The sequence below is a fragment of the Chionomys nivalis genome, chromosome 2 (genome assembly GCF_950005125.1).
Source record: "Chionomys nivalis chromosome 2, mChiNiv1.1, whole genome shotgun sequence".
Classification (NCBI taxonomy): domain Eukaryota; kingdom Metazoa; phylum Chordata; class Mammalia; order Rodentia; family Cricetidae; genus Chionomys; species Chionomys nivalis.
This window is the reverse complement of record NC_080087.1, coordinates 104,545,478-104,573,017: the sequence shown is the minus strand read 5'-3', so window position 1 is coordinate 104,573,017 and position 27,540 is coordinate 104,545,478. Positions and strand designations below refer to the sequence as shown.

General features: G+C 47.9%; 1 protein-coding gene across 10 annotated transcripts in view; it reads right to left on the bottom strand.

Moving 5' to 3' along the window:
- The window catches only part of Hdac4 (histone deacetylase 4), a 265,090-nt gene extending 237,815 nt beyond the window's left edge, over positions 1-27,275 (bottom strand). For 8 of the 10 annotated variants that reach the window (XM_057753732.1, XM_057753782.1, XM_057753758.1 and 5 more), the window contains exon 1: positions 26,516-26,774. The gene's annotated coding sequence lies outside the window, so the exon portion shown is untranslated. Of the gene's footprint in view, positions 1-26,515; positions 26,775-27,162 lie in introns of those variants that run through there. The other 2 variants (XM_057753741.1, XM_057753832.1) reach the window with 2 other exon arrangements.
- Between the last annotated feature and the right edge of the window lie 265 nt (positions 27,276-27,540).

Genomic DNA, 27,540 nt, shown 5'->3' with positions numbered 1-27,540 from the left:
ACACAATCAAGCAAAAAGTGACAAGAGCCGGGCGGTGGTGGCGCACGCCTTTAATCCCAGCACTCGGGAGGCAGAGGCAGGCGGATCTCTGTGAGTTCGAGGCCAGCCTGGTCTACAAAGGGAGTTCCAGGACAGGCTCCAAAGCTACAGAGAAACCCTGTCTCGAAAAACCAAAAAAAAAAAAAAAAAAAAAAAAGTGACAAGAGTGCAGAGTGACAATGGCAGATCATCTACAGAACACTGCAGGGAGTAAGAGCAGGATGCCGCACTCACCACTACCAACAATGCCATCTTGAGACCGTCATCAGAAAGGAGACACAAAAAAGAACTGTCGCCATCCACACATGGTACACCTTATGCACACACGGTACACCTTATGCACACATGGTACATGTTATGCACAGAAAACCCAGAACAATCAACCAAGAACTATTAAAATGTCTACATTAGCTTAAGATTGCAAAGTAAGACGGTCAATATGCCTAAGTGTTTCTACACACCAGGGACAAAAAGAAAATCACACTGAGAAAATACTGATGATACCATCAGAGTGTCAGCAAATAGCAAGGTCTAAATTTATCAGATGTAAAGCTTATAGGCTTTATTGGAAAATATAAATATATATAAGCAAAATTAAAAGATTTAAATAAAAACAATATTCTATGCATATGGCTTTAAAGACCTAACAATGGCTCAGGCATCGACATTTCCCAATCAACTAGTAGTCTATGCCATCATAATAAAAATTAAGCCGGGCGGTGGTGGTGCACGCCTTTAATCCCAGCACTCGGGAGGCAGAGGCAGGCGGATCTCTGTGAGTTCGAGGCCAGCCTGGTCTACAAGAGCTAGTTCCAGGACAGGAACCAAAGAGCTACAGAGAAACCCTGTCTCGAAAATAAAAAAAAAAAAAAAAAAAAAAATTAAAATTAGGCCAAGTGGTGGTAGCACATGCCTTTAAACCCAAGCATTCAAAAGGCAGACACAGGCAGATCTCTGTGAGTTTGAGGCCAACCTGATCCACAAAGTGAGTCCAGGAGAGCCAGGGCTGTTACACAGAGAAACCCTGTTTTAAAAACAAACAAAAATTAAGATTAGAATTTTTTATATATTGACAAGTTAATATTAAATTTTACAAAGAAATACAAAGGACCTGGAAGACTTACACTTTCACTTATATTATATTGATTTATTATTTTTTAAAAAGCCAAGAACATAATATTCTAGAATGAAACCAATACAAGCAAGATCATCTGATAACAGCCAACCCTAAATCCCAAGGTTTCAGTCTTTTTTCAACATAATGCAGGATGATGGGTTACAGACTCAGTTCAAAAGACCAAAAAAAAAAAAAAAAAAAAAATCCAGTATTATTTTCATATAGTTAGAGAAATCTCCTTAGATCATAAAGTGAAAAAGAAAATTTTCAATTTATCCAGACTCCAGAGAAGACAACCACACAGCAGAAGCAGCCTGTCATAGAACATTCAACAAGACACTGACATCCAAAACTCACAAGCAATGCCTATAAATCTGAAGAGTTGACAATCCCCAACCTAAGGGGGGGAAGGAGGGAGAGAATGGGCAAATGGTAAGAACAAGCTCCTCACCAAGGTCTGTAAGCAGTCAATCAACGCATAAACAGGTGTCTGCATTTATGTCAACAGGAACATGAAAACCAAAGCTACAACAGGGCAGAACTAATTCAACCAAATGTCCAAACTTTATAGCCAAAGAAGCACCAGGTATTAATGAGGACATGGAAAAGCATAGCTCTCACACTCAACCCTGAGAGTGTGAAGGGTCCCAGCACCCAGGAAACAAATCTCTGGGTGATAGGAAATAATACGCAAATCCTGTGCCCCATTAAAGCCATTCCAGGACAGTCCCAACCTGTTCTCTAGTCCTGCCCATGAAGATGGAGAAGTGGGATGAGACTGTTGCTCAGCGGACGAACTAGCTAGCCTAACACGAACAAAGCCATGAACTTGATCTCCAGAACTATATAAATCGGGTGCGGTGGTAGACACCTGTAATACCAGCTGGGGAGGTAGAATCTGAAATCATCCCTCAGCTACATAGTAACTTTGAAGCTACATGATATTCTGACTTAAAAAACAAGGATATATCAGCATTATCTGTGATAGATGTTGGTCATATTATAGAATGCTCTACAGCAAGAATAAAACTGTACCTTCACACAGCCACAGAGAGATCGCACTTTGCAATATTAAGCAGAAGCAGGCAGACACACATGGTTTGTGCTGGGTAGTGACATGAATATACAATTGTAACCAGGCAATACTACTCTAAAGCCTAGAACTCCTGGAGCACAGTATGGAAGTACAGGAGGAACAAGGGAGCGGCTGAAGAACGGTAGCTGCTCCCCTCTATGTGAAGGCAGGCAAGGCCAATGACTGGAATGTACAACCCACATTCTTCCTGGCTGCTGTCATGTTCTCACAAAGGTTGAGCCTCATGAAAAATTGGGAGATGTGGCTCAGTTCCTCAAAGGCAGCCATCTTTTGTCAGAGAATTCCAAAATAATACCCACGTGCCTATCTTGTCAGTGTGCCCCTTCTCACCTGGTTCTCTAACTAGCGAATAAACAACTAACAGTAGTTTTCTTCTTCTTCTTCTTTTTTTGGTGTTTTGAGACAGGATTTCTCTGTAGCTATGGAACCTGTCTTGCAACTAGCTCTTGTAGACAAGGCTGTCCTCGAACTCACAGAGATCTGCCTGTCTCTGCCTGAGTGTTGGAATTAATGGCGTGCACCGCCACCGCCCGGCTCTGACAGTAGTTCTTGCCACTACCTTCTACAATCTCCATGTGCACAAGAAATCTGCCATTCTCACAAACCTCACAAATAGGAGTTGAAGATGCACACGACACACAGATAGCAAGGAAAGACCTGAGTGGGGATGATCAAAAAGAAAAAAATGTGGCCGGGCGGTGGTGGCGCATGTCTTTAATCCCAGCACTTGGGAGGCAGAGGCAGGTGGATCTCTGTGAGTTCGAGACCAGCCTTGTCTACAAGAGCTAGTTCCAGGACAGGCTCCAAAACTACAGAGAAACCCTGTCTCGAAAAACCAAAAAAAAAAAAAAGAAAGAAAGAAAAAAATGTGTATGAAATAGTTTAAATTATTTGTTTTGATTAAATGCTTACTTTAATCTGAATTTTATTAATTATTAATAATTATTAATTAAAATTTAAATAAATTTTAAGGGAAAATGAACTGCTAACTGTATGACTCCTCTTACTTACATAGTAAGCATTTTAGTAAGCCCTTTTGTCCTCAGCAAATAAAATATGGGCTTTAAGGTTTGGTGATTTTGTTTTATGTGTACCATTTTGTGATAGATGGCTTCACACAGTGAAAAACTACAGATTTTTCCCCATATTTTGTTGGGAGACATTTATATTTACTTTCATAATAGATGCCATACTTGAAAGTAATAAAATCCCACTTCACCGTGTTCTATAAAATATGTAGTACTTCACAAATCCACGAGACGAGTCTGGACAAGCTGAGAAAGGCTGCACAGCCAGGCAGTGATGGCACATGCCTTTAATCCCAGCACTCAAGTCAGGGGGAGTTCGGAGTTCGAGGTCAGCCTGGCCTACAGAGTTAGTTCCAGGGCAGCCAGGGCTAAACAAAGAAACCCTATCTTGAAAGAGAGAGAGGGAACCAGGGAGGGAGGGAACCAGGGAGGGAGGGAGGGAGGGAGAAAAGGAGTGGAGAGAGAAAAGGGGAACCAGCACAGAGGGCTATGGTTCTTTCCAATGCACAAGAGATCAGATGCTGGAAGTTATGACGAAGACAGGAACAGGGGCAGCAACCTGGCAGCATCCTCAGGGCCTGGCATACTTTCTTCACAAAAGCCCTATGGATCCTTCTGCTGATGGCCATGTCCAGTTACTGCTACTCTACACTGAGGTTACAAATGACAAACACCCACATTCTGGCCATGATCTGTAACACGTACAAACTTCTTGGTAAAATAAACTCTTCATTAAAGACTCAACTGGATCAAACATTCAGATTAAATGATACTTGTTTCCTTTGCCTGCAAAATGAAACAATTTTGGAGAATGACTTTAGAGGAGGTCCAGATTAGCATGGGATCCTTTGCATTATTTAATACCAAACTGCAACAAACAAAAGGCCAGGATGTCCCAGGTAGGTGGCTGTAACACCCAAGGAAAACCCAAAACTTATAAATGACCTACACAGGATCCCAGAGCAGAAAGCAAATGGCTTCAAAGCCTCACTCTGGGTTTGAATGAGAATTGTCCCCCATAGTCTCAGGCATTTGAACTTGGTCTCCAGTTGTTGGTGGCACTGTTTGGGGAGGTTTACGTGGTGCGGTCTTGCTGAAGGAAGTCCATCACTTGGAGTGGCTTAAGAAGTTAAAAGAACTATGCAGCTTGCAGGTTGCTCTCTCTGCTCTGTGCAAGCAGCTTCCTGCTCCTGCTGCCATGCCTGCAACTTGCTGCTATGCTTCCCCACCATGATGGACTCCTAGCCCTCTATGTAGCGAGCTGCGTGAAGCCACACCTGATGGCAATGTAGAGAGCTGCGTGGAGTCGCACCTGATGGTGCTGGCTCCCACCCTCCGCGATCCCGAAAGTGAGTGCTCTCTGTGATAATCAACTTCTAATATCAACTAGGCCTGACTTATGCTATTATCACGCAATGACTGTCAGCTGCTTGCATATGCGTGGACCTATGGGCAGTGCCCACCTGGCAATCTGAGGTTGGCGGCCCAGGCCTACTTAAGGGCTGGGAGAGGTTTGCCAGGGAGAGAGAGAGAGATTTTACAATTGTCAAAAGGTCCTGAATAAAACTGCAGTGAGAAGAGCTCCGGTGTTGCGCGTCCTCCTTGCTGGACGAGGGGGGCCGCGACACCTCTAGACCCATTAAGCCAAAATAAACTCTTTCTTCCATAAATTGCCTTGGCCAGGGTGTCTAATTGCAGAGCAGAAAACTAATACATCCACTTCTATCCACTTTTTTTTTTAGATCAAGACAGGGTTTCTCTGTAGCTTTGGAGCCTGCCCTAGAACTAGCTCTTGTAGACCAGGCTGGACTCGAACTCAGAGATCCACCTGCCTCTGCCTCCCAGGTGCTGGGATTAAAGGCGTGTGCCACCACTGCCCTGAACTAGTAAACAGAGCACCATCCTAATAGAGAAGCAGGTACTCGAAACACCAACTTGGGGCAGTATCAGACACCTGTATAGAAGCCTTACTTACAGTGTCACAGATGGAAAACAGTTAACAATGAGTTCCCATCTCCAACCACACAGACACCACTTGAGTAGCAGTTCTCAGTGCATTCTGGAGCCTCTGAGGACCCCAACGTCTTTTCAGAGAGTGGAAAATCAATTCTTTTTTTTTCCAGCATGCTTCTGTGACTTGCTCTCTCCAGAGTACTGTGGCACTTTCCAGACACTATATGAGGACAGCCAATCAAGCACACAAGAATGAGAGCATCGGGTTCTCTCTTTTCTCACCACAGCTCAACATGCAGCCTTCATCCTGTGGGTCCCAGTGGTATGCCCCTCTACTTCAAGATGCACATGCCCATACCAGGTATCTACTGTGCTTTAAAACATGGGCTTGTCACACAGACTTCTCCATAGCCCATTGATTCAGTCACACCTCCAGAACACACCATCCCAGGTGCACTCATTTCATCACCACCAACTGTATACAGACAGACTGCCCTCCAAGTATCTTACCACCTGTGCAGTGTCTGGAGACGGGGAGAGCAGAGAAGCTCATACCTCGGTTCTACACCAGTAAGGTAGAGTGGGGCATGGGATTGAGTGAGTCACACCGAACAGGGGTAGCCACAGCCCCTCCTGAAATGGACACTGGCTCTCTCTCTTCTACCAACCTGTGCCTAAAGCGGCCTCTAACTGTCCGGTATCTGAGCACAAGATACCGGAGTGCTCTGTATGCTGGCAGTCTGCTCCTTCCTGAGCTGCCCTTAAAGATCACTTACTCAAGAATTGGCCTCTCTTGTTTGTGAGACTCTGCATAAGCATGGCTCCTATTTGTCAAACATTTTCCAAAATTTTCATCTACTCATTGAGTAGGTTGAGGATATTTTTGCCTGCTCCCGATGGAATTCTTACATCAACGGAGGTGTTTAGGGCAGCTTACAGGACCTGAATGGATGAGAAATAAGCCCAAAAGACTTCGTACCCCCACCCCCAGTGAGCTACTTAAGTGTGAATCTGAATCCATCTTAGATTTATATAAACAGACAATTCACCACTTAAGTGATAACCAGGACAATGACCAAGCAAAAGCAGAAACACTAAGACTAGATGCCACTGAGGTAACACAGCACACAGGAGATATGCCAGAAAAGCAAGATGCTGTGGACAATGACTGACTGACATGCTCCTAGACTACACAAAGACCAGAACCAAATCCCACAAAGAAATCCAGAATCAGGCTGGGTAAGTGTCAGAACCTTCAGCCACAAGGAATCAACTGAAATCCCAACAAAGGAGAGCAAAGGAGACAGCTGCTAAAAGGGAATGACTGTGATAATGAAGGTGATGATGACAGTAAAAGAAGGTGGAAAATATAACCTTCAAGCAACAGAAAACAAGAGAAAAAACAAGACAGCAAAAAGTAAGCACACAAAGTGTGGCATTGGGTTTCCTGTCAGTGACTCATAGCCAGTGTGCCTGTTGTACTGGCTTCTATGAGCTGAAAGAGAATAATCTGGTTGAGCAACAAGGACAGCATGGCCACCATGGTCCCAATGCCACCTGCTAACTAAAATGGCACTTCCCACATCATGTAGTGTGATACCCCCAAGTGTGTGCAGTCAACCAACATCTGCTCACAAAACTCCTGCATCTGCAGTCTAAACAAGGCCCAACATTCTCCCGGTGCCTACTGGAATTCTCATGAGATCTGTGGTGGGAGGCTGTCTTCTGCCGAAAGCCACACACCTCCTCAGTGTATCCCCCTCCCTGAGTAAAGAAGAGCAACTCAGCTCTTGCTCTGTCTCCACTTGGAGACCCCACAAACCACACATGGCCACACCTTCACCAGCCCAATATCCATCATTCTGTCACTACCAGCTGATAAGGGGCAGAACTGGCAGTGGGTCCTGCTAAGGCAGAAATCACATACAGAGGGAAAGATCTGATTCATCAGGAGCATTACAGACTTGTTCAGAAGCAGGATCCACCCAGTAGATCATAGGCATGATGCTACCTGACTCCCTCTTGTGTTGAGGCTATAGCAATGACTCCACACACCATACGAAGGCCACCTCATCTGCCTGGTGTCTGTCATAATCACAAAGCTTTTCATTTTAAATGAATGTTTTATAAAATGCAAAACACTTTCTCTCCCATTCTCCAAAAAGAATGAAGAGAACGCACAGTATCCTGTCTCTTCCCTCAGCCTACATATGTGGGCCAGTGCCCTCTTGACCTGCAGTCAAGACACAGACGTGGACTAGGCTGTGCCTATGTGGTTGTACCTTTTCCTGAGTTGGCCACAGAAAAGCACTGCCACTGCTGTGTGTGACAGCTCCAAGACCTGTGCTCCTGGACGAAGATAAAAACCCAGCAGACACTACAGTCCGGGACAGAATACCAAAGGTGCCAGGCAGTGGGTGGTACATGCACGCCTTAATCCCAGCACTTGGGAGGTAGAGGCGGTGGATCTCTGTAAATTCAAGGCCAGCCTGGTCTACAAGAGCTAATTCCAGGACAGGCTCCAAAGCTACAGAGAAAGCCTGTCTCAAAAAAAAAAAAAAAAAAAATCAATCAATCAATAAACCAGAACACCAAGGAGCATCAAGAAGAGGCAAGTGTGTAGATGGGATAAAGTAATGACCTCCAACAAAGAGAAGATGGAATGGGGGGCCTGGGAAGCAAAGAAGCTAAGAACCTGTCAAAGAATGTGTACACACCCTGCCAGTCTCCACGCTGTACACACATACCCAGACAGTGCCAAAAGACTACTATACTGAGAGGCTCAGCTATAGGGTCATATCCTTACCTCCCTGCACAAAGGACTTCCTAATGTCATCTGCAGGCCCTTGAGCTGCCTGCTCTCAGCAGCTATCCCGAGGCTGCACTAGGGACCCAGGATACTTGTCTTTTGAGTATCCTCTTTCATTCCAATGAGGGTATGTGTGTATCTTACTCTCCTCTCTGAGAAGATTTGCCTCTGATAAAAATGGTCTTTCAGAAACAAACTTTGCAGACCTCCAGCTCCACCCAACTCCCAAGCCCTCCATTCTCACGGAAAGATGACCTGTACCAACCCACTGATCACACATGGGGATCTTTGGAACAACATGTTTCCATAGGGCAAGTCATGTAGTATAAAGTGCCAAAAGCAATGAACTCCTGGGTGGAAGCAGGCAAGGTGTAGAAAGGCAGTCTTAGAGACCTGCCCTTCCTAAAGACAAATTAGAGGAGCAAAAGCTGGGAGGCAGAAAACTCCAGGGATGAAGAGAGGAAAACTGAGACTTATCATTGAAAGGGCATAAGAGTACATGAAAAGAGTTGGGCCAAGTCTGAAAAAAGTGGGACTCAATACTAATACTGGGGTCCCACTGCAGGTACAGGTATGTGAGCCCTGGTCATGAGCAGGCTGCACGCCAGAAAATAAGAAACTCGTCATGATGACAGTGTAAGTGCTGGTGGTGAATAATAAGTGAGCGCTAAATACCTGAGCAGGCAGTACCCAACATCAGCCCCCGCCTGCCTACAGGGCTACCAGTTGCCCACCTCTTCCAGTCTTCTCTGCACAGGGCAGGCCTAGCACAGTCCTCCAGATGTGATTGCTACTATCCAAGAAAGCTGAATCCTTGGAGGGGGTGCTAGTGCCACAGCCTTCAAATCACCCACTCCAGGATGTATGGTCTATGGTCTTCTTGCGTTAGCTGCCCTCCCAGCTCATAGACTCATCACCCTCACCCTGTCTTCACACCACTTGGGTTCCATCCCCAAAAGGCCCTACAAAGCACCAGGCTGAGCTGAGCTGAGCTTGACTGGGCTGAGCCCTGATGCAGGCTTTGTATCTCCAGGGCCATGTGATAGTTCTCCACACTGGAAACTTGAAGAACACTAGGAACCAGCTAATAGCACCTGCCTCATCATAGGTCATTGAGAAAGAGCAATAATGTCTGTGAATGAGATCTGGCCCTGTCAGAGGTACTGAGGATGCTGGACAACGACAAGCAATTCCCCAGGTCTAGGCCACACGGTAATTGCAGGGAGAAGACAAATACAGATCACCACAGGCTTCAGTCAGGAGTAAGGTGAGGAGTCACTGTCCCAGCCCCTACTAGCAGCACCAATTCCCACTGGGCCAGGACCAGGCATGAAAAAGGAGGGCATAACCCAGGACAGAGACAATGCAGTCTCAATCCTGACTCCTGAGCACCAAGGCCAACAGCTGAGTTTGATTCATGTAGAGAAAGAAGGCAGACAGCCTGATCAGGTTTGAAGGTTTGGACCTTGTCAGCAAGGACTAACGGTAAAAAGGTCCAAGTTCTGCAGTGACTCATGGATCTTGTTCCCCAAAGGCCTCTAGTCAATTGCACAGGTACAGACTCATGCATACACACAAGTAGACACTAAATCTACTTTGCAATTAGACAATGCTACGCATTATTAACCACTAAATATAAACTACTGTTACATATCACATATTCTTGCTACCACTCATATAACACACACAACACTTACAAACATTGGTCTCATCCCATCTTGTGTTTGTTTGTTTGTTTTGGATTGAGCAAGTGTTTGAGCTCACCATGGGACCAACAAGAACCTGCATTTTATAAAAGCCACTCATCTTTCAACCCTATAACAGCATGTATAGTTTGAATTCTGAGAATACTCTGCATTTGGTTATGACTGTGAATTGATGCTACTGAACAATACACCTACAAATGGTTAGAGTCAAGTTTCACACTGTTTATTTTTAAAGGCTACACACAAATCCAATAAATTGTGCAGTTATTTGGTTATATGAGTTCATTCCTTCTACGTCCCCTCCATTCAAAGCCATGCTACCTATCTTCTTCTACTTAGCCTTTATAGACCACTTCAGAGAACAAGGAAAGGCACTGATGTAAACTTCCCAGAGCGTAGCAGTGCACAGTGATGGCACCTTCATTAGCACCTGCAGAATGCCGAGAACAGAAGCTGTGTTCACATTCCAGCTACTGGTGAAATAACTAGTGACAAACAGTAGACAACACACAACTTCAGAACATGTACATGTATTTACAGAAATTGGAACTGTCACACATGGGAGAAGCATATCATGTCATAGTGAAGGAAACAATCATGGACTCAGTGTGACATGTCACCTACTGACTGCCTTTCTTCCCCACTGCAATGGAAACTGCAGACCGGGAGCTGCAGGGCAAGACCAAGGACTCTCAGTGCATTGCTTTGCATACTCTAAAAACACACTACAGTTGAGCAGTCTCCTTTCATGCTGTATAGTAATTACCACACAAATAAGCCTCTTTGTTATCTCTGTCTGCTCTGCTAAGAAACTAAAGTTCTGGGGAATCTAGATCCATCTTTCAAAGCTTAGAGACAAAAATTAAAAGATCAGAAAAGGAAGGGATAAAGGTACACTTCATTCAAATGCAAAATATGTAAATGAGAGATGACTTCATTTCCTCGCCCCCAAACTAGAAATGACGTGTGTAACTTACCCCCAAGCGGTTTAGTCTCTCTGACTGTGCAGCTGATCCACCCTCCACTACTGCAGTGTCCTTTGTTTCTCATGTTCAAGAAGTGTTCATATCAGGGCTTTCTGGGCCAGTACTGGCAGCATTTGAGTTAAATGGCAGGGAGAGGGTGGGAATGGGGGTGCATCGTGTAGGTACTGCCTTAACCCAGTACCACAAGCACAGCTTGTTATCACAACCCAGACCATCTCCTTCACTGTCAAATGGCTCCTGGGGAAGGATGGGTCAAAAAACACTTAGGGATAAGAACCCTCCAACAGACTCAATCCTGAGTGATTCAAGTCACCACACAGTCTCCAACAAGACTGGCTCACATGCTCCATAGCAATGGAAATCACATAGCCAACAGTATCATTTCACTGTGGCTTCAATATTAGGACCCCAGCTTCCTGCACTCTTTCAGTCAAGCACAGAATCCCACCACTGGCAGCTGGCTGCCCAAGCTAGTCAGGGTGTGCACCCACGGAACAGATTAAAATTAGGCACCCTAATTATTAAACTGTCACTGTAAAAGCCGGGAATACCATTTTTTAGATGAATAGGAGAATTAATGGATTTCTTCATTTGCTTGCATTTGTGCTACTCAGCCTGTCTTTTATTATCAAGGCAGTCATAAAAAATGCTTCTGCCACATATGCAAATTAAATCATTAGTATTTTCCCAATTAGAGTAACTGTTTATTTGTATTGCTGATCTATTCTTTCAATTTAGTTCCCTTAATATTAATGATATTAGAAATGCTTTAATAAAAATACTTAGGCAATCAGAAACAAAATTCTTATTATATACCTTTCTGATCATGTAAATGGAGGACTACCAAGTAGTAACCTGGATGGTTCACCTCACAGAAACTGAGGGTAAACCCCAAGAGATGTAGGGCCCTCCCCTCTATGTAGGTTTGCCCACTTCTCCAGAGGTCCCCACAATAGAGAGAGGTGGGCCAGAGCGCCCTGGGACACAGCCCAACCTAAGTGGCAGCTTCTACTTTCTCTAAGGCCAAATGAAAGGTACCTCTGAGATTAATATACCCATGCTAAAGGCACCTATCTAACAGCACACTCATCTTGCTCTGGTTTCCCCAGTACCCAGAAGACACCTGGTTCCTGTGCCACCCCATCCCAAATGCTCAGGAAAATCCCATATCACTGTAGGTCCAGCACTGCCCCTTACTAGTGGGGCCTGGCCCTGCTCTTCCCATAAGAGGTACAGCCTTGTACAGACCTTTGTCAGCCACAAACTTCGATACAGAGTATGAGCAAGATATCAGCAAACTGTGAGTCTGGAATCTGTGCAGAGATTGTGTCAGACCTAGAAAACTCTTCTAACCGTGTTCAGGTAGGCGGAAGGAACCATCTGGGAAGACTGGGTACCTTATAACTGAACCTTCCAAGAATCTCAGAGAAATACACACCAAGGACACAGTCCATGGGTAGGGCAACCAAGAAAAGTTCATCTCCAAACCCCAATACATTGAAGGACTAAGCAAACAGTCTTCCTTGTTCTGATGAAAGACAACCCCACCCCATCCAACTCACAATGCTCCTCTCAGATAGCAGGACTTAGAGGCTGACCCATACAAGAGCGAGGAAAAGAGACAGGTACAGAATGGAAATAAGAAAAAAAAGAAGATGCTGGTAAGTCCATACAATTCTGCAGTGTGCGGAAAAATCTAATCCCTGGGTAAGCCGCACCAATTGTGGCCAAGAAGGACAAGAGCAGAAACCAAGGGAGGGAAACTGAGAGACAGATGCACCTGTGTACACGCTCAAGGAGCCAACAGACACTGGCATCTCAGCTGGTCAGCTTGCCTCTGCAGTGATTGAGTAACGGGGTGCAGTGTCCTATCTCCTCCAACAACATCCTGAACAGGGAGAAAGAAATGACTCCAGGGCACCTCTGACCGTGGCTGCTAAGAGCTGGTTGCATTCCAAGCCACAGTGACCCAGGCAGGTGTTAAGTACCTAGTGTCTAAAAGACCACGTGTTCTTAATCTGAGATGCCCAGGATATCTGGTGGGCTCCAAAGATCCATAACTCCTTCAGATATGTGCAAAATGGCATTTGGAAGGTTTTTATCCCCTCTCTGTGAGGGAACCTTCAATAAAAAGGAACTGCCCTTCCTTCAAAGGAGCAAGGGCTGACTGCTAAGATGGGTCTGGCTGCTTTACCACATACTGGCTGCGAAGCACACTCCCAGGGCCCTTCTGCTTTTAGCCCTAAAATGTTCACTGTATTAAATATGGCCTAGAGTAATTTTTTGTTGTTGTTTTGTTTTGTTTTCCAAGACAAGGTTTCTCTGTATAACTGTCCTAGCCATCCTGGAACTCACTTTGTAGACCAGGTTGTCCTCAAACTCAGAGATCTGCCTACTTCTGTCTCCAGAGTCCTGGAATTAAGGCGTACACTACCACGTCTGGCCAAGGATGAGGTTTTAGCAGTTTAAGATAAACGTCCATATTCATGAATCCACAGGTCAAGGACATACTGACAAGAAATGTCTCCTTATACGTCCCCCAGGTTACCACACTGATGTGGGTAGGGGCCAGTGCAAGAGTACAAGTAAGCCCAGAGGTAGGAGAAAACAAATACCACACGGCACACATACACACACACACACACACACACACACACACATATGTGTGTATACACAAGGAGCCAAGACTGACTTCCACGGGGTATGCCCTGTTCTTCTGATGATTCTCTCAGGAATCAGGACTCACATGACTAGGGTTCAAACACTCCCATCCCTCTCTCCAGCACTAACCATGCACACGTCTCAGTTGAACTTTGCTGCCTCCTAGCCTCCCTCATACCAGGAGGCAGAGAAAGTGTTCTTATTCTAAATACACTGGGACAAGCAGGACAGCTACTCTCAAAAGGAGGACGCACCCAGTTCTGGAGCCCTTCAAGGTCCAAATGTAAGGGGATTCTGGTCACCTTCTGCCAGTTTAATAACAAGAGAGCTCAATATGGAGAAGGTAGGATGGGCAGTGATGTGTTGGAGCACACCTTTAAACCTAGCACTTGGGAGACAGAGGCAGATGAATCTGATTTCAAGTCCAGCCTGGTCTACAGAGCAAGTTCCAGAACAGCCAGAACTATACAGAGAAAACCTATCTTGAAAACAAAACAAAACAAAACAAAATGAAGAACAGGTGCCCAGAGGCAACCTATTCCCAGCCTCAAGCCTGTGAATAACTCTAGGCATGAGACTTAGCTGTATAAGAGCAGCACACTTCGGTTCCTGGACAGGAAGAGGTAGCATGGCATGCCTCGGACCCTATAATCGTGGCCTTCACCACCACTCATCACAACTCACCAAGAGGGCAGGAGGAAAGAAGGACAATAGTCAGTACCAAGGGAGCCGGAAGGCTGTGACAGTGTCACTAGAGTCAGAAGTGGACTGTCTGGCCATCAGAGACAACTAGGGCAATCACCTGCAGCTCTGTCCTAACAACCCAAACCAGCCCAAGGCAAGAATTCATAAAGGCCTGGAGCAGAAAAGCCCAGAGTTTCCCAAACAGGGCCAAGGCAATGTGTCCACTGAGGAAGGATATAGGAAGGAACCTGTACAAGGGGGCTGAATCAAGCCAAGAGAACCCTGAAGATGAGGCAGATATTAGAGGGAGAATGGCATGACCAGGCGTGAGGAGGAAAGATGAGTACAGGGTAACAAGTAGAAAAACCAGAGGCTAGGGTCTGAGGGAAGATCAGGTCCAAGCCAGGAAGGCATCCCTGGAGCAATCACATGACAAGTCAATGTCAGAGCCAGGAGAGGGTCAACCCTGAAACAGGAAGAGGGATCATCAGTACCGACAGGGAAAGAGATTGCACCAGAGGCAGAAATAACACCAAGACCACCAGGACTAGGTCACAGGGCCCTGGCCACAGAATGACCCATGAAACACAGCTTTGAGGCTAACTTCCAAGGAAGAGTATGAATAAGGTAAATTTCCATGGACACCAGAATTGGCAAGCCAAGTAGGGACAAAGTCTGGGGCCCTAGATGATTCCAAGAACAAAATGGACAATATGGAGCCACAAAAAGATGGAGAGTGGAGTCCTCCGGACAGAAGCATCCTCTGACATACTCCAGGGTTATCCTGGCAAAGATTGAGGCCACAGTTATACCTGAAAAACTAAGAGGAATGCCCTAAGGAAAGAGGTCAGCACTAAATTTAAGTGTAAGTCCTGGCCTATCTCTGAAGCCTAAAAACCAAGGCCCAGAACCCTCAGGAGGCCTTATCCGCCCAATGCCTGGCCCACTCAAGGCTATTTAATGAGATGGCACTTAGGACTTCTGCCCTGGAGAGGACTGCTCAGTATTCTTAGCTCTAAAGATTAAGGCCCAGCATTTCCATGCAGAGGAAGAATTGGGTAAGGACCATACTACCTAAGCAAGGATCTCATCACCCTAACCACCATCACAAGCACACAGAGTCCCCAAGACTTCAGTTCCTCAGTGAGTGATGGTGAGGAAAACTGAGCACTGGCTGACCCTCACCCACCAGAAATCTATGAGAGAAATCTAAATTCATGGTGGATACGGGCTCTATGTATGTATGCATATGCTCATGAGCGTGTGTGCACACATGTGCCGCACACATGCAAATGATGATAGCTGTGTACACATATCTATGTACACGCATGGGGTCAAGGGTTGCATTCACAGAGCTAAAGCAGGACTGAAGAAAGGGAAAGGGGAGTGTAGCTAACCAATGGCATAAACAAGGTCACCTGCCAAAGCAATTGCCAAGCCCTGTACAATATCAACCAGTAGCCAGAACATTCCCCAGCCTGTTCCACAAGACCACTTCCTGTCCTAAGTCCTGCCACCCATGGTATAGGTCTTCAGTGTCCTTTGCCCAGATACACAGGCCACCAACACGACCACTAAGAGAATCTTCCACCCTGCCTCCTATGTCAGGAAATCTGTGAAGGGTGTGCAGGCGCCGCTCTGGGCAGAATACTCTCTACACTAGGCATAGCATATCAAGGTTAAAACAGCTGTTGCCTCCCTCCACACACTTATTTGTGGCTAGCCTGTGCCTGCTGCCAGGGATGTGATACTTGATCCTTACACAACATAACCATGGCAAGGTCCCACCATTCTGGTTGTACAGACAAGAAAACAGGAGAGGCCAGGCAAATGCCAAGAGAATAGCTCATACACAACAACCATGCCAGATGCACACCTGGAATGTTTCTCAAAGTCTAAGCCCCTCACCACACATAGCCTCCCATGACTCCTTAGTGGGTGCTCTTTCAACTGAGGCACTATTCCATGTGTACCCCAACTAATATGAAGGCAAAAAAGGCACAGGCTCAGAGCAGCTGCCAACTTGAAACCATGGCTCTCACCATGGAACTTGCCAAACTAGGAACATCAGCTTCTTCAGTGGTAGGCAAGAAGCAAGAGCATCCAAGCTATGGTGCATAGAAACCATATATAATGATAGCACCAGGCCTGGCCCATGCTAGACACTAAAGAAGCAAAGAAAGATACAGCTGGCCCCATGCATGTGAACCTCAGAAAGCAGCGAGGCTAATTCCTCTCATGCTGGTGTAAGGTTAGGGGCTAGGATTCCAACCTCTGCATTATGCCTAATAACAAAATATTCAGAGACAGAAATTCTCTTGTCCATGCTGTAAATGAAGACTGGGGCCAAAAGGCCGAACAGTTGACCTGTGGCCTGCTGGAGGACCATAAAGCCCAGGCTCTGAAGCCCCTCGGTCCAATTCCAAAGTATATTCCTTCCAAAACCTCACTAGCACACAGGAAAGGGTATAGCATGGTCACTGCCTGGGCCTGAGCTGTATTTGTACTATGTCTTCTCAGGAGACACTTGGCGCCTGCCCACTCCTCCCTCCTTGTGGCAGAAGTATCCTCAGGCATCTAACAGCCATAAGGACCAGGGCCAGTCACAGAGAGAAGCTAGCTAGTAGGTCTGGATGTCCTACTCACTGTGCTTCTGTGCAGCCCAGCTACTGGCACCATGGTCTGCCCTCCACCCTTCTGTTTACTTAGAACCCCAGCCATGAACACTCACCTCACTGGACTACAACCAGACTCTACAACATAATCTCTTTCCACCTGGTGCCACCATAGGACCCATGTGGAGGTACGCAGTCCCTCTCTGAGGTCATCTGTATTCCCCAGTTAGCCACTGGAGGTGAATAAAGCACGACCCTGTCTCTGCAAGACGCTATGGCAGAAATGTGCACATGACACTGGAGAATCCCACCCAGGCCCTCCAGCTGACCTTGCTAAGCACACTCCACCTCCTAAGTAGATCGTTCTTCCCTCAGAGAGGATCACATGAGATTCAGGTCTGCAAAGTGTACGGCATGGCTTGTGCTATGAGCCCGAGCTCACTCAAGGACTGCTCCAGAACTGCTGCAGAGCCCAAGGAAGATCCAGGAGCTCCAACAACCTAGCAACCGACACCCTCCTCAGTATCCCTTCCCATTCCCTCACTCTAGACAGCAGCCATTTCCATAGGCGGAGGCTGATGTCCTACTCAGTTTCCGGAAGAGGTGAGCCCAGCACCAGCATGTAGGCTGAGCCACGCAGTGCAGTCTGTGGTTCTCATGGCAGTGCCTGACTCAGAGATGTTGTAAGGCCAAAGCCAGACCAACCAGCATGAACTCAAGACTCTGCTGAGGCAAAGACATTTCTTTCTGAAGTGCATGCAGTGAAGGACTTCTGGGGCACTTAGCAGGGCCCTTGTCACCCATGAAGCTGACTTTTCTAAGATCAAGTGCAAGGGGGAGAATCCTTACTACATTGTAGAGGAAACAGCTCCTGCCCAGCTGGAACACTTCCTTCATCTGTACTTTGGAAAGTGGGCCACTCAATTTCCAGAGTGAGTGATGAATTGTGCAAAGAGACCCTACCTGATAAAGCTAACACCAGAAAGATCTGTTTGACATTCAGAGCTACCATATGCTTGCTGCCTTTTCAGTCATCTCAGAAGGACATCACCTGGTCCCCTATTCTATGCACCTCCACTCCTCAGGGGCTTTCTTCCAGAGTATATGCTGCTGGCCACAGCAATCCCATGGAGAGTGACCATGGCCTTTTTCCTCAGTCCTTCTTGCCCTACACAGGGTCTCTGTCCCTTGCTGTGCCACCAGATGCTGTTACATGCCTACAGCACCCATATCCTGAGCATGTTGTCATGAAGTGTCCCTCTAGTCACTGTTAGCTTGCCTAGGATGACAGTGATTCTTGCTCATATCGAGGAGGAACAGTGAAGAGGAGGGTGGAAACCGCCCAGTTGCAGGAACAGGGAAATCCTTAGTAACTGCACTTGAGGCTCAGGACCACAAAGCAGTTCTTTTCCACAATACCAGATAGTGTACTGACAATAGAGATCTATCATAAAAAGGTCATCAGGCCACTTCCACAGCCCCTCCGGGAGACAGGACAGCACCACTGGCCAGGTACACATCACACAAAAGAGCTGTGCAGATTCAGTGGCAAAACAATTACAATCATAGGCCAGGCCCTGCCTGCAGGTAGGGACTGTAATATACAGAGTAGTGCCCTGAGGGGCTCACAGCATTCCAAAAGCAACTATCTTGAGCCCTCGAGTCCTTGGTATCCACAAGCTACAAAACAGTCCCTGCAAAGACAAAAGATGGAGAAATTCTTGCTCCCAAATGACACTGCTGAGAGGCCTCCCAACCACAATTCCGGCAGATGCAGAGATACCCTGAGCTAACACAGGCCTCAGAAAGTCCCGCAGTTGCATCAAAGGCCTAATCATCAACAGCATCCCTGCAGATGACATGTTCTGCCCTTCCCACTATTCCTACCAAAGGCCTTCAAGCAAAGAGGATAAGGAGCAGCATAAAGTGGAGGAAAGAGAAAAAAGACAGGGAAATGGAGGCCAGTCCTTAAGAGTGTTCACTTGTCTAGAACCTCCAACGGGTCTCCTCTCCCTCCATCCTACTGATGGCATGAGATGCACAAAGGCCATCCAGACAAGGAAGTCATAAAGGCTAAGCTGGGGAGTTCGACTCAGGTTTGACTCAACACTCAAGCTGTCTCCAACAGCCAAGAGTTGTGGAAAGTCAGCGTCAAAACCACTATCCTAGCCCACAGGCAATGGCACCATGATGAACAGAGCCACACATACATCCTGTAATGAGCCCACCCAAGGAGCCAGAAGACAATGCATCTCAGATAAGTAAAATCCCATTGTTGGCCTCTTTGCTCGTCTAGTCATATCCCCACTTAGATTCTGAAAATCTATCACCAAAGCGCACCCAAGTGATGATCACAGTCTATCCTGGTATAGGAAATGTAGTTATTTAGGAAAGACTATTGACTAACTCTAAATCCCAACATGCTCTTCCACGAGCCTCAGCACTGTGGTTTGCTCTATGCCAGCTGCTGAAGAAAAGAACCAGCCCTGCTGCCTGGGAACTTCAATAGGTACCAAAGCACAGAACTTTCAGGTCAGCTGCCACTTCAGCTGACAACTGCAGGAGACACTGGAGCTATTGCAAAATGACCAGGGCAGTAAAAATGAAAGGCAATAACCTGCTATGGAAAAGGAACTCACCGCAAAAGTTGGGAACTCAGCCGCCCTGGATGTGTCCCTCCAGCTCAGAGAGGCAAGGGAAGTATAACACAGGAGCTGCACAGGAGTATCCAACAGAAAGGGGACAGAGATCATCAACGCCAGTCCTATCTAGTATGGACTTCACAGAAATACCATAGCAAAAGGGGCCTCACCCACTGTGGCATTTACCAACTACTTCCTAAGCTCTTTAAAGTCCAAGGGCACCTTAGACCTAACTGGCCAACCTGTACCCCCTACCCAGGAGGCCACATCCCAAACCTCACCTAGCGGATCACAGGGCTCTAGCATGAGTTCGAAGGTGAGCAAGCTTTAAAGTGTGCCCCCTAGGCAATAAAGAAGAGCAGAGACTGTGTGTCCTGCCACACCCTGCTGACCTGCTAGCTGTCACACTACTGCAATGGCTTTGCTGCAGACACTGATGTCAAGGTGAGAGGTTGTCCTCCACTGGCTCCCAGCAAGCATCTGACCTAAATAAGCTTCTTCTCTAAGAGGTTCTGGGTGGGCCATAGAGGAAGCTTTCAGCAGCATACTTGAAAGACAGACTGAGCCCCGTCCCCCCTCCTTGGTCTGCAGCTCCAGCTTCAAAGTGGTGTGACCCAAAAGCTTGGCACAGGGGGCCCTTCATGACGGTGCTCAAACCCTAGCCCTAACACATACTCTGCAGAGATCCCAGCCACGAGCTACCTGGGAGCCTCGAAAATGTGTCTCAACACAGTCAGAGAGGTAAGGCACAGCAGCAGCAAAGCCAGGCATAGGCATAAGAAACAGAATCAAGGAATGCAGCCACATTAGACACCAGATGACTGCACTGCAAGGCACAGCAGTCCTTTACAAGGACGAGCTCCCTGCAGCCAGTACAAGAATACCCAGCTCTTCTCTGCTTACACACTCCAGCTATGCAGTCCCTGAAGCTGGGCCATCATCCCACCATTAGGGCCTTCCCACCCTGATGCAGTCCCACCACTATGGCTGACTCAAAAAGACCACACCTACTTACTCTCAGACAAATGCTCCTACCCCCCCCCCCAACTTGCTCAGGCCTCTTACCACCCCAGCCACAAGGAGCCCTCTCAGACTCCCCTCTTCATGCTTCACACAATCCTGGTTCTTGGGATGGTAACCTTAAGCACCTGTTGTATGTCTGTTGCTCTTCCTAGGTCCCTATCTGCACCTGTGTTTCTTTCTGGCGGCCAGTGGTAGGAAGGAGGTTTGGGATGCTCCAGGCCTCTGTGCCAGCCACAACACAGGTGTTCAACAGAGTCCCATCACCCAAGCCTAGTTTGAAACAATAACCTGGACACATTGTGAGCAGGATGAATACTTAGAAAACAACTGCAGATCCATCAGAAATATTCAGGACCTTCTTCAGCACCAGAGATCAAGGATAAGAGAAGCATAAAAACTTCTGCTTCAAAAAGAACTACTCTAGCAAAAAAGCAGCCCGTAAGGCCAATGAGGGAGTCACCATTCCTTCACCATTGGGACAGCACTCCCGCTAGGAATACTGCTACAGGCTTTCAAGCCATAGATGATTTATTGTCTCAAGCTTAAACATCAATCCAACAAAAGTTCTTGACTCACAGAGATGGAATACTTCACAGACAACAGTAAACTAACAAAGCTCAACATGCAGTTTTAAACAGAGCGGACTCTAAAATGTTTATGTATGCAACCATATTAAGGGATCATGTTAAAATTATGAGGTTAAATAAGAAATGACTAAGTAATGTTATTAATTCCAAATTAAAACAAACAGGGAAAATGCCTTTAACAGGAGCAGCAGCTTGCCACCTTGAATACCACAGCCAGCCCCCACCACCCACCCATGGGACAAGCTGGGAGCATTTGCCCTGGCCAGGCACAATGGCCCATTTGCTACTTGGCAGCTGTGTGCAAGTCCTTTCTGCCTCTCACTCCTTGCTACATCACAGAACCCACTTCACTTGTATTTATGGCTCTACTTAACAGCGTGTAATCTCCAAAATCAGGAGCAAGAAGTTCCCAGATGCTTGGGGGGGAGGGGGTGGCGGCTAGAGAACAGGCAATTCCAGAACATAAGCAGACAGCACAGGGGCAACGGACTGGGTGTACATCCTCACCCAGCTCTGCATCCAATTCCTGCACTGCACTGCACATGCGTTCATCAGGTACCTGAGCTGCCCATAGACCAGGCACAAAGCAGGTATGAGGCACTCTTGGCCTTTTGACTCCTTCAAGTCTTCAGCCAGCAAGAGATGACATTAAACAACTAATGCCACCATAAGCTATTGAAATTGCACAACTGGATAACGTGAGGAAAGAGCAAGAAGGCCTTTAAACTAAGTTGAATAGAAGACTGAAGCGAAGACATGAACTCAAGACAGAGGCAACAGCAACAGTTTGTGTAAAGGCCCAGACCAAAGAGGACCTCTCAGAAGTGAGGAAGCAGAGCAAGCACAGTGAAAGCTCAGCAATGGGAGAAACACCATGAGTGAAGGTCACGAAACCAGAGGCAAGGACCCACAGGCTTTCTGGGTCCTCCAGAGAAACCTTGAGAGGAGTTCCTGCATGGAGAGTTAGATAGAAACCTGCTTTCGTAGGTCCATTAGAAACAGCCTGCAGCATGGACTGCACAGGAGCAGAGCAGACCCAGGAGGGTCAGCCCCACTTTGGAGAGCTTAGGAGTGATTCAGAGCAACAATCTCAGATTCTTCTAATGCTAAGTCTTTCTACCAGCTTCCCAAGGACCTGGTTATTCTCCTTTAAAAAAGAGAAAAGAAAAAGAAATAGAGCACTAACAACTGTTTTAATACAACTACTGCACCACTTTACATTTTTATACTGCAAACATGTATAACTTAACACCAACACATATAAACACAATGAAAGTCTCTTATGCCCCATTTTCCTGATATCCCAATGGCCAACAGTATCACCTTGGAGACTTAAAACCAGAAGGCCAGTCTGCAGACTGCTCTGGGCCAAATGCCTGCCTGCCTGCCTGCCTGCCTGCTATGCACAGGCAGAATCTCCCCTCCCATCCCTCTGGAGCAACAAGGGTACTCACAGAGCTGAACTTCTTAAATGGCACAGTCCATGCCCCGCATGTACCTGGGTATAATGTGCTTATTACAGTCTTTCATCAGAATAAATTCTAAGCTACAGAATTGCCACTTGAATGAATGGCCATTCACATTTTGATGCTTTCCTGGAGAACAATTAAACATTTTACATGACAGTATATATTGCTCTCACTACAAAACAAATATGTGTAATACCTAGTACTTACATTCTACTTCCATGGGCCTAAGCCCCAGTCTAAGCAATTGTTACATATAATTTACATAGGACAGGAATCCTTATCACAACCCTGGGTGCTATTATCAAATGAACTAATACAAAGGGCACAGATGGAATCTTCTGTACACTGCGTTATTAGCTAAGCTCAGTCTTTTCTTCTTAGCTGTGATCTGCCTACTTGCATTCCTTCCTAATCTTGTAACAGGGAAGCTCATCCTTTTATTGTTAGTCTGCAAAAGCTCTTTATATACTGGCCATTAATCTCATAAAGACCAAATAGATTATGTATCTTTCTCTTGTTTCTGAATCTTGGTTATGGAGTCTTTCGCCAGAGACTTTTTTCTTACTGTTAAATCTGTTAATATTATCTCTTAAAGCTCTATCTTGCTTTTAGGATAAGAACATTTAAATGAAGTAGTTTTTCAGTTTGTGATCCTCAAATGCATGCTTCCAAAAAAAATTTCCCATGTAACCGACAGACTACTAGTGAACACTAAGCAGTTCTGGTTAAAGATGGACACACACCACAGGCCGTTTTCTGCCGCCACCACCTGCTCCCAGACAGCCTCGGATCTCCTCAAGAGACCCAAGCAAGGAACAGGATGTAGAAACCACTGGCTAACCCAATTGGACTGTTCTGTTTTCAATTTCTGCAATGCTATGGATGGAACCCAGAGTCTTTCAAGGCTACCCTTGGCCCAAAATCATACACAGAAGACACAATGTAAGACAGCATGAGAACATCAGCGTTACTTCCCTGACCCAGATGACACCCAGAGAACCGTGACAGCTGCAAGGACACACAACCCGACACTACACTGGAGAGGTATTCCAAATTATCTTCTCAAGGTAGCTAGCTGTGCTTGCTGTCCAAACAACAGCACTGACCTTCCACACCGGGATCTTTCTGGCCCTCAAGCAGAGGCAAAGAAGAACTCAACCTTTGGGACACAAAGCTGCCACTCCTCTCACACATCCCTTCTATCAAAGGATGTGTAGCATCACCCATCTCTTGTAGCTATGGGAGCAATAAAGGAGACTGGAAAGTGCTCCAAGAATGGCCCATGGCCCTGACCGCGTGCTCATGAAACACTAGCTACTGATTTGTGTAATCTCCCTGATCCAGAGAGGACATCTGCTTGGGAACTTCCAGAATTCTAACCTAGTTCAGTTACATGGAGGGTTCCAGTGGAGGCCATATGTGTGGACCTGGTATGGCCTTCCAGGAAGTAAGGAGACATGTCAGAGAGGCAAGGGCAGCAGCAAAGCCAAGAGCAGCTGCAGATGCCAGCCCACATTCCACCCTAGACAAAGCCTATACTGCGCATTCACATGAGCCCATGAGCAAACAACGGACCTCATGACAGAACACAGCCGACCTCAGCTCAGTGAGTTCTGTAGTCATGGAGCAGGGTCTGTTCCAATGCAGCAGCACTTCTGACTCTGCCCCTCGGTCATCTGCCGTGAACCTCAAAGGTCAGGGTCACACTTAATGCCCAGAGTTGGCTGAACAGTAGGTCACTGGAGAACCAAAAATCTCTTTGGAGCCCCTACCCCAGAATAGAATAAGTTACAACTAATGGGGCATGGATTCAACTCTGGCTTCACGCTCTGAAGTCTACACAGTCACCCCAAAGTCTCAGAGACAACCAAAACTATGGACTGAGGCCCCCACCCCAATCTTCCGGCGGCGGCGGCGGCAGCAGCAGCAGCAGCAGCAGGTGTCTCTCATTTCTGCATCTCCCTGGCTCCCTACATCAGGTATTAATGTATTACTTATGGCAGCCTCAGAGTTCTGAAAAACCAGCCGTTTTCAATAGAAAATGGCATGGACGAGCTCGACGGGAGTGATGAAATTTTCTTCTGCTCTGGCAATTAGGACGGCACAAAGTCGCCTTTCCTTCGGTGCCACCCCCAACATCAAAGGATTGGAATTCAAAGCCATTCATGCTGCATTGAAACCTCACAATGAGGCTGGAAAATGGAAGTCGATTACTGGGCAAAAATATGCAGTAGTTAAAAGGAAAGAGTTATAACGAAATTAAGCTGCAGCAGCCCCACGATGTGTGGAAACTTCCAGCACTATAGCTCTTCTGGTAAACATCAAGAGGGGCATCCTCCTAACACAGATTTGAAACCGAAGCCAAGCTGGGTGCCGGTAGACCCACGAAGTCAGAGTGCCATGTCATCTCGCCCACCTCGTGCAGCAGTAGCCCCTAGGCTTCTGAGGTGCCATTCAGGGGCGTTTTCTGTTGCACAGCTCTCTGATAGTGCTAACCACAGAACATTTCGGCTAGGGCTGCTTTGGTCACATCTGTCTCTGGTCCCTAGGCCTTCCAGGCTTGCTTGTAGTCCACAGTCACTTTCCTCCCCCACAACGCTCCCATCTCCCCTATAAGCAGACAGCAGACCCCTAAAGGGGGCAGTGTTACCTCTCTCTGCCTTCTAGCAAACCCAGCTTCTTCTGGGTGATTACTGCTCTTTAGGAAGGCATTTGATCTTTAAAAGAAAAGCCAGAACACAGAAAACCATAGAAGTCTTACAGTGTGTCGGGTGTGTGTTTTTAAAGGCATGAAAATACTTCCCTCCCACACAAATGGGGAGTTCTTCTGGGGAAAGATGCCACAGATCCCGAGGAGTGGCAGATCTGGGAAAGCGGATGGGTCTTAAAAATAGACAACTGAACCTAGACTAGAGATGCAGAAGCTACCTGGGAAAAAAAGAATTTTTAACTAAATCTCACATATTTTTGATATCCAAAACTCCATTCTGATGTACTTCTAACTGGGTGGCATTTTGCATTTCCAATTATAATGGAGTAATTGTGTTGCCATAGAGACTGCAAAATTCTGCAATAACTTTTGCTGCCTTGTAACTACTATAGTGTATATTTGTGTACAAGCAGCTGAGTTTTCTTAATTCAACCTCCCTGCCTCTCCCCAAGCACTATCCCCACCACCACCACCTTTCTGGCTGGATTCTGAAACCACACCACACTAGCTTTCATCAGGCCGATCCTGAAATAACGCACGGAATTATCAGGAGCAATTAAAACTCCCGGCAACCACGATCATATCATGGAGGAAAAAGCGAAACCGGGTCAAGGTGCAAGCCGCCAGCATCCCCCTAGCCCCAAAGAGCGGCGGGGCTGTTTACACGTTAATACTCCGAGGCCTTAAATGCTTAGGTGGTTTGCGGGAACAGGCAGAAAAGCCTGAGCAGAGAAAAGCAGGGAGGCAAAGTGACTACACAGGCCTTTCCTCCCTCCCCGAGCAGGCGGAGTGGCTCTCGGAAAGCAATTAGGTAGGTCTCTACAGTAATGCAATTAGGATTTAGTTAAGAAAGTCATTAGTTCTAAAATAACTTAAGTTTAATTTCTGCGACGCTTTATTTGAAATTCGTGTCACAGCAGGTCAATTTACAGCATGCAGTAACCAAAACACTGCTATCAGCGGCTGCAAGTTATTAACAAATTTTCGGTGTGCATTAAAGGAGAACACGGGCTCCACACCCGGCCTTTCCGACCGACTCCCGCGGTGTGGGCTACAGCCGTGCCTTTGGAACCCTCGCTCAGGGTGGACACCGGGTCGCCTCCCGGGCTCGCGCAGCTCCTGGCCAGCCCAGCGGCGGACCGGGGGCCCAGCCGCGGCCCCCGCCCAGCCGCCTGCCGTCGCCGAGGGGCGTTTTCTGCAAACTCACAGGCTGACAAAGTTACATAAACGCCCCGGCCCCCGCCCCCGCGCGCCCACCTGCCCGCCCGCCGGCGCAGGCCGCTCTCCCGCCCGCCTGCCCGCGGCGCAGGGCCCCGAGGCCTCGGCGGGGCCGGGCGTCCACCTGCCGCCAGCGACCGGGCGGCGCGGACAATGACGGCCGGTGGCTTACCGCGGCGGCGGCGGGCCGCGTCTAGCCCTGCTCGGGCGCTCCGAGCCGCATCTCCTCAGCCTGCGCCGCCGCCGGCGGGCGGGCGGGCTCGGGCGGCGACGGCGACAGCAGCCGCGTTGAGGGGGCCGGGCGTGAGGCGGCGCGACGACGGCGGCGGCGCGAGCAGGCGCGCGGGCTCGGGCTCGGGCGGCGGCGGCGGGGATGGTGCTCCGCGGCGGCGGCCCCACAACCTCCCCTCCTCATTCACAAAAAATTGACCCACGTTGAACCATGATGCTGCTCCCCCTCGAGCGCAGAGCCGCGCGGGGATAGGCCGCGCCCTACGCCCGTCAGGCACCCCGGCCCCGCCCCTCCCGCCGGCGGCCCGTCAGCCATTGGCTTCAACGGCCTTGCGTCACCTCCCCCCCGCGGGCCCCGCCCCCCGCCTGGTTTCTAATGAAGAAAGCGTCAATTACGGCTCGGCTCCGCCTCCGAGCGCTCAGCTGCCCTCCCATTAGCCCGCGAGTCCTAAGCCCGCCCCACAGTAGCCCAACAGCCGGCCCCACTCCGCGGGCACTACAAAGAGGCTCCGCCTCTCCCCGCCCTCTTGCAAAAGTTCAAAACCCCATTGGCTCCCAGGTTTGTCAATCCCGGCGAGCGGGGCGTACTGAGGATTTCCAGGCGCCAGCGATGGGAGCTTCGCTCTGGAGAAAGAGCAGGGAGCTAGGGCGGTCACTGACTGGAAGTTTTAGCCAGACCTGCTCGGCAGCCCGCGGCGCTGCCTGGGTCAATACGATGTGCATGAGCTCCTGTCTCATGCTCCAAGGGGGCGCAGAGGGGCGCGAACTGAGGCGGGGGCCCGGCCAGGCCTGGTTACAACCTCCATCTTGGGCAAGGCACAGGTCACGTGGGCTGCGTGCCGGGGACGCCGAGCCTGGGGGAGTGCGCAGGCGTGCTGGGCCCCGCCCTGCCCCGCGGCGGGCGCGCCGTTCGGGGGTGCGGCTCTGGCACTGGGGCTTTGAGCGCGGCCGTGGGAACTGGGGGTG